An 8,818-nucleotide genomic window follows, 5' to 3' on the forward strand; every position below is an offset into this window, starting at 1 on the left:
GGGGATATATTAGCATGTCTGGGGTTAATATGCTCGTTATCCATTTTCTGTAGTAATTTTACTAGCACCTTTGGGGTTAAAATGCCTGGGGGATTATATTGGCACATTTGGGCTTAATACGATGACTATCCATTTTTTGTAGTAATTATACTGGCATGTCTGGGTTATGTTTTGTAAAATAGACATGGTATTTAGGGGTGTGTTCACAAAGGTGATTAAAAAAAATGGCTCCTGTTAGCAGAAAATTACATCTTCCTTCCTCTTCTATCTTCTTTTCACTGGGGCACGGGCATGCACATGGACACTAGAGAGAAATGTTCAGCTTTCACATGAAAAACAAAAGAAGATGGAAGAATCTTGAGAAGATGGAGATGAGGATCTTCTGCAGGGTATCATGGTATCAAGTAAGTGATTTTGATTTTAATCACTGGGGGTGCCTAACATTTTGGCACTCCCCATGGATTTAAACTTTAATTCTCCTTTGATGAATATTAGCTCTTAAAGACTGTATATTTGCATGGAATATTTCTGATTATGTAAATGGGTGGTATTTTATTATAAGGAGTTGCTATACCTTAGCAAAAGCTAGCATTGTGTCAAGCTGAGAAAATGCTGGTTTGTAGACCCTGCAAAGAACTGTAAGGTCCTTGAATGTGCCCACTCTGTGACTTCAAAGCAATTTAGCGCTACTTTGGTTTCAGCAACTACTACTGGCAATTTAGAAAACATTTTCCATCACTGCCCATGTAGTACTGATACACAGCCTACTCCCAAGCAGTAAATGTGCAGAGCCCAAGGCTAATTCCAGTATTTATCCAGTTCTGTACTGACACCTAAAGTTCTTTCCCAAACAGCAGCGCACAACTATTAGTTCATAGAGAATAGCACTAGAAAAAACAGAATTGCTGCTTGGCCAAAACTGTGATACATAACCCCCCCCCCCCCCCCCCCCAAATGAGATACTATTGTGTTGCCGTATATGACAAACTCAGGCAAGGTAAAGAATGTCAGTGTTACCATCAACTCCAAGCACTGCTCAGTATGGCTTCATACACATTTTACATGGCAAGTTGCCCAGCTGACTAACATTTCAGATACAAAGTACAACCTTTTATCAAGTTCAAAACATACAGTCCAGAATCCTACTATTTTGCTCACCCACTACTTATGCTGCTTATATTATACAGGTGCTACAGGTATACAGGTATAATACAGGGGTAAAGTTGTTGTGTAGAGAAGCTGCTTCTTTATCTGGAAAAGGTTATGCACACTTTGTTGATGTTTAATCAAAGGGAGTTGCACGCTTCTCTAGCAGTTGGACACAGAACTAATTTTGCAGCTTGTAATAGATGTTAAATGTACAGTTAGCCACTAATACACAGTGCTAGCTTGGAGCTCATTTGGTGGGGCTTCCCTTTCATTGTCAGTGATTGGCTTCTTTTTTTTCACTGAGTATACAGTACATGAGTGACCATGTCCATTTCTTGTTCTTATGACAAGCAGCCATCCATCAGGGTGTCAGGTGATGTTGGCATGCAAGGGGCTGTGAGTGGGTGCACTGAGTGGGTTAGTGACTAGCAGAATGGAGAAATTGATGCTTGCCAATTCTGCTGGCCACCAATTTCTAAATTTAACATGGCAGGCACCAAAACTGATTCTTTCCAAGATGTGACGGGGAAATAAAGTTGTGCAGATCCATTACAGAGCTGCTAGAGTAGGGAAACCATGTGGATAAATAAAAAGGATCTAGTTATTGGTTAAAAAACCATCCTGGTACATTATAGGGGTCTTTTAAAAGAGGACGTCATGTTTATCCATTAAGGTGGCCAAACTGAGTGGTTCAAATAAATTTTGTCAAGAAAATGTGTAGATTGTGCAAAGAAAACCTGGGACAGATTGCTCCCCTTTCTTCTCCTTGTGGTCCAGGAAGTCCCACAACAGCTCATGATAACACAGAAAAATGATTTGCTGACTCTAATATTACAGTATACAGATGTATTCTCAGAACTCCCTGGGAATAATCATCTGATAAAACATAAGATCTGGCAAAGCATTTCTGCCAGATCTTATGTTTTATCAGATGATTATTCCCAGGGAGTTCTGAGAATTAGGGGTTATTAATGGGTCTAACCATGACTGGTGTAGCCCCATAGTTCTGGTCCCTAAGCCAGGTGGGTCGATTATTTGAAGAATTGCACAAGGTTATTGCAGTGCCTAATTTCAGTGCCACAGATGGACAAAATACTAGACTCCTTGGGCTAGGCATCTTATATTTTGACCATACACTTTACAAAGGACTATTGGCAGATTCCTCTTGAGGAAAATTCTAAACCTAAAACTGCCTTTGCAACTCCCTTTGGTTTATACCAATTTACCATGATGCCATTTTACCTACATGGAGCCCTACAACCTTCCAGATGCTCATGGATTATGTGCTTTGTCCTTGTGTAGGTTACACTGCTGCCTATGTTGATGATGTTGTTGTTTAAAGTAAAACTTAGCAAAGAACATCTGGACCGGTTAAGGGCTGTCTTGCACACCTTAAGAGAAGCCAGCCTGACAGCAATTCCCAAAAAGTATGCTTTGGGTAAAACTGAGATAATAAACCTGTAGCTAAAAGAAAAAGCAGCTCTCAAACAGACCTGAATTCAAAAGACAAAAACTCAGGTACTGTGGATTTTGCAAAATCCTTTATTCTTTAGACACTTCAGAGGTTAGTCTGGAAGCAGTGTTGTCTTTATTGGGGCTGAACATTCAGAACTTTCCCTTAGTATCCTTAGTAAAGAAAATAACTTCTGTGAAAGAAAAACAGTGTTTAGTCCCACCCTGCCTATTACCAGTTCTAGGGCTGTGGGTGAATGAGAGGCCTCCATATGTGAATGCTGCAGTGTATCTGTGGATGTGAGCCATGTTTCAGTGAGAGCTAGCAGGTTGAGAGTGTGGTATAAAATAGATACTGGATGGCTGTTAGCTTATTGCAAATCAGCTTGAAAAAGGAACTAAAATGTTCTGAAAGCTTGCTATGATTATCTTAGTTAGCCAATAAGTTATCACCTTTATACCACTTTTGTTATTTTTTATTTCAAAAGGGTTACCCTGTAAACATTTTGGACTGGCTAACATGGTACATCACCTTTTCCTGCATCTTATTGCAAATAGAGTTGGCTTTCCTGAGAACACAGCTGAATGGGAGGGAAGAAGAGAGAGGAATCTGGATCAAATGTTCCTGGTAAGCACGTCTGTGACAAGGCAGAGCTAAGAGTTTGTATCTAGTGAGAGTAGGAATGTGAGACATCCCCACTGAGCAGCAGCAAGAGATATAGGCTGGGTGAGGGGCAAGGGTAGTGCTTCTTGCACTGACAACCTTGTGGGAAGGTAATATGTAAGCAATCAGTAAAGGATGTACCAGTGTGCAGATATTGCAGATGGCGGAGGGATAGACAGGCAGATGGGTAAATTCTTTCAGACAGGCAATAGCTTCAAATGGTACCAGGCAATCTTTGCTTCCAGTGCACATTTGCTTTGAAAAACTCTTACAATGGGATATAAGACTTAATTCCAGCAGGGGTTTCATTGCCTTTTCAAATAAAGAATGTGAATCACACAGGGAGATTTGCAGAGTTTTTTTGCCCCATTCAAAATAAATGCCAGAGGCTGCAATCTTACCTTGTCCTGCTTTGTGACAGGTGTATATTGCAAAATAATGCAGGGCCTTGTATTTTAGAGCATTTAGTTTAATATCACCATTTATTGATACAAATTACCCAACATTGATACCTCTATAAAATATCTATGATTTCCCTAAGAACAGATTGCCATTCTGGAACAAATGGACCCTTTCAAGAAATATATGAAAAAATGTGTAGAATTGTTGCAACATATTGCACACTGTGTATCTTCACATGGAGCTGGAAACATTAAAATCCCTGTTAGGTAAAAACTCTTCTGAATATTCCAAATTAACTAACTATTTCTTACGGTCCTTAAAGAAGGGGAGTTCATTTTTCAACTAAGAAAGTACAAGTTCAGGCTCAAATGCATTTAAAACTGTTTTCAGTTTATCCAAATTAAATTTGCTTCTAATTCTAGTGCTAGGTTTAGTTTCTCTAAATTCCAGGTAGCAGTGTGTTCAGCCCAAGCAGCAGCACTTGCCAGGCATTTGTAGTACTGGGCCTAGTCATTGATACTGTCTTTCTTGTAAAAGGTGAAAAGTCTGCATAAAGGCACTAATGTTGAACATGAGTCAGAGATAAAGAGGACAGTAGCATGTAGCATAAAATATACTTCTATCTGTAACACAAGCATAAGCGCTTATATGTTCTTATCTAATACATAATACCTGCCCAGTATGCAACTCATAAATGTCCGTCTATTTGTCTATGCATTCAATAAATAAGGAAACCCTGATCAAAAACTGATTTGAGACCATGCATACAATACATCTATGGGCAATTAGTCATTGAGAGGGTTGTAAATAATAAACAACCCTCCCTGAATTATCTGTATCTTGTTAAGGAAAGTCCTTTTATATCCATTCTTGGTTCAGGCCGTGGGGTTCCAGAGTATGCATATGATTTATCCACCTTGCCTCCTTTTATAATAACTCCTTAAAGCGGACCTGTAACCCTAAGAAATAACTCCAAATTATTTTCTATATTCTTAGTTGAGCAAAATAAACTTTATAAATAATATAAATCTTGTTTTTTTCCATCTTGGAATTACTCAATCACAGCAAGCAGGCAGCTGCCATTTTGTGGACACTGTTATTAAGGCAAGCTTTGTATCATGCCAAAATCTTGTTTCTGTGCCAGAATGGGGGACCTGATGCCCAGGCCCATGCACTGGCTACACAGTTAGATGATGAGGAGGGAGGGTAAAAGTGAGATGTGCAGTGCTGAACGGAAAGCTAAAGTTATTGTCTGCCCCGCCTCTATGCCTAAGGCATAGAGGCGGGGCAAGCAATATATGATTGACAGCTGTGATTTTTAAATGCCTTTATAATGGGTTTGGATGTGTAAATATCGAAATGAATTTGGGTTTCATGTTTAATTTGAAAGGGACTTTTTTATACAGCTTTTTATGTCTGGGTGACAGGTCCACTTTAACCCTATTACCTATATTGTGTAATTTTGGAACACTATATACTACCAGGACTTTTAACTGTTTAACCCCATAGCACTTTTCATAGAAATGATGTGACTCTGATTTGTGTCAGCACCCAGTGTGGAAGTCACAGCCTTGGAGAGGGGATTCCCCATTGTGATTAAAGCCTAATATGTGATTAAATTGGAACCTCCCATTGGGCATACCAGCAGTTCTGAATTTTGTAACTCTATTAATAGCACATACACAACAACAAAAACTTATAAATCGAAATGCTATCATGTGCATACAAACACAACTTAAAGGTAGAGCCCACTACATATCTTAAGTTTAGGCAGAATGGCAACAATTAAAATGATATCCCTACCAAAACTACTCTACCTTTTCAGGACACCACCAACTGTACCAAAAACTTTCCTTACTCAAGTACAAAAAACTTTCAACGTCATTGGAAGGGTTAAAAACAAATGTATAAAATGCAAATATTTAGAATAACAGGCACATAATAAATATGTTGGTACTCCCAATATAGAGACTTTTTACAAACCTACTGTTCTTGAACAGATGGCTATTTGGAACCTCCCCACTATTAAAACACATTGGCTCCACATAAAACAGAATATGGTCCAACTACTGTATATAATTTTAATGGTCCCAAACTTCAGGATCCCACAGCAGCACTAAGTGCCTGGCACCAAGTGAAGAATAAAGACTGAAGGACTCATTCACAATGTCCCACACAGCCTGCAAATGCAAAAAAAGGCAGCAGTCAGCACTGGAGGGGTGTCTTGATATTGTGCAAATAGTGGCAGACCTTGTCAGGCTTACCAGGTCGCTTAGTAGTCGGGGTCACCGAGACTCACTAGCTAGGGTTAAGACAGAACAATGTTATCGTCACACAAACGGCTCAAACACAAAGCCTCCCAGGGTGAGGACAGGAGTGGAGAGAAGCCTGAGCGACTAACCAAAATGAGGTACTGAAGGAAAAGGCAAAAGCGTAGTCAGGCAGTTCTGGGTCAAGGGCAGGCAGCGTAGGGTCAGATTCAGGATCAGGCAGAGGCAGCAAGGATTCAAGGTCGACAGGCAGAAGTCAGCAGCAGAGAACAACAGGAAATAACAGCTAGGCTTCAGGATAACCACGATAACCAGGCACTGATCAGTACTACAAACCGCTTTAAATAGCTTGTCTTTTGGCACCAATTTGCCTGCGTCCTGACGCACCACATAAAGACGCGCTGTGCAAAGACGCATCACGTTGTGACGAAATTGCGCCAGCACGCAGATGGACATCACTATGGCAATGTACATGCCTACGCACTGGAAGACGCTGGACGGGGACTGACGTCACTGCAGCAGGGTAAGTATCCTTACAGACCTCTTTGCTTTATTTCAGAGCACACAGACCAGTGTTATGCCATGCTTGATTCTAAAGGAGCAGATGGGGGGAGGCACATAAGGATCATCTTCTTCTGCCCCTAACTTGCGTGTCATTCAGACATGAAAGGGTGTGGAAGGAGGTGCAGCCCATATTGGGGCCTTGTAGGATAGGCCTGGGCTGTATCTCTAGACACTCTGCATGAAGTGCTGGATTTTTAATCTGGCAACAACCCTGGGGGTACAAGTGCTCTTGAACTTCTGCCCGGGTTGTAAATGACCCCTTATACCTACAAATTCCCCACTAAACAGACAACTATTAAGGTCTTAGAGGCAATGATCCCTAATCTTTCTGTAAAAACTGTGAATCACATGAGTTGAATAAAATAGCGACCAACAATACCTTAAAATCATATGATCACAGAACCAATACAATTTAATTAAACAGAACTTATGGGAATATTATCATAATTATCAAATAAGACACCTTTTAGCTCCGTTTCTGAGACGTGACTCGTGGCACACTTCTTGAAATATTTTTGCTTTCATAAAGCTGGGTCAAAGAAAGGCCAATTGAAAATCTACAAGGTTATATCAGATAACCAACCACTAAAAAAACCAAATTACATACCAAAAAGGGAACAAGCACTACATGCGTCCCTTTTCTCTACCTCAATGGATTTAAGCAGCAAATTTGCTCTCAAATATTCCAAATGCACTAACCATATGCAAATGAAAGAAAAATACAGTACAAATGGTACAAAACCTACAAGTTTTCACTCTAGTGGGCATGCACAAGCAGTGCAAAGACAGAAGAAGGAAGAGGAATGCTCGTAGGGACCCCAGACTGGTGAAGTTTTCTGCTAACAGGAGCATTGGCCCGGGGTATTAGGTAAATGATTACAATCACTGGGGGGTGTCTAACATTTTGCCCCCCCCCCCAGTGATCAAACCTTCTTCTTTAAGCTCCCATTAACTACTCTACTCAATCACGATTTACAGTTATAGCCCCCTCAACTGCAGATACTCACCGCAACCAGAATGCTAATTCCAAGAATGTGAAAACCTACAGAAATACCTATAAAATGAAAACAGAATCAACTTAATTGACTCCAACTTAAGTCATGAAACACTAGCGCTCCAACACAAACCACCTTTAACCAGAACAAGACTCAATCTCCGACTGTAAAGAAAATCCAGAAGCACACCAAATTAGTGATAAAATGTGAAGGTATTTATTTAGCCCATATAAATACGTCTAAAAGGAACCATTTTGGGCCCCCTGGGGCTTTTATCAAGCCTGGTGTTAAATATACATAATGTGACAAAAAAAGGATGGGTGAGGGGAGGGGTCACTAAACACACCCCTTTCTAAGTGATGACATCACAAAGTCCAAACTTAAAGTCCAGCATTGATCAATGTCCATTATAGTGTCCCTCCCCCCCCTTTAAAAAAAAAAAAAAAAAGATTGCATATCTGTGGGTAGAAAATAGGTGATACAAATAAACTTCATTACATCATTGGAGAGATGGGACATACCTGAGACGTATAGCAAACACTGGCTGCATATTGCACTCAGCACTGTTCCTGAGACACATTTGTATATGCAGAGCCTGTGGGTCACACTCAGGGTGTTCAATGTCAATCTGTTAATAAAGGAAACACCATATTAGAAACACATAACAATAAAGAACAATTCAATACATATGTACTGTATCTAGTAGAATTAAGTCTAAAACAACTGGACTTTTCTGAGTTTTTCTTGAAAACGTTTCACCACCACTCGGATGAGTGGTGAAACGTTTTCAAGAAAAACTCAGAAAAGTCCAGTTGTTTTAGACTTAATTCTACTAGATACTGTATATCATGACCTGGATGAATGAGAATCTTCATAGACATATTACATATGTACTGTATATACTAACATGTGGATGAACATGGCAGAGGTGTATTCCCTGTTCATACCCTGGGGCCATAATGTGTCATTAGACATACTGTATGTATATGGACTAAATAAACACCATCACCCTTTATCACTAAATTGGTGTGCTACTGGATTTTCTATATTGTGTTGCCGGCTACTCTACAGGAGAGGAGTGTTCCGGCTAAGCACAACGGACAACAGGATATCCCCTTTATTAATCCATTAAAAACATCACGCCTGATGCATTTTTTGCGCAAGCACACTTACTCATAGGCACCTTACTCATTTTCCCTTTGGTTTTCGCCTGGTTTCCCTCAGCTAAAGGAAAAGTAACACTAAAATTTTGTGAAAAAGCTATTCTACCCTGCACCAATAACTGCCCTATCCTGCAAACCCCTTAGTATTTTGAATGCTTT

Source organism: Xenopus tropicalis, chromosome 5 (genome assembly GCF_000004195.4).
Source record: "Xenopus tropicalis strain Nigerian chromosome 5, UCB_Xtro_10.0, whole genome shotgun sequence".
In the NCBI taxonomy this organism is placed as follows: domain Eukaryota; kingdom Metazoa; phylum Chordata; class Amphibia; order Anura; family Pipidae; genus Xenopus; species Xenopus tropicalis.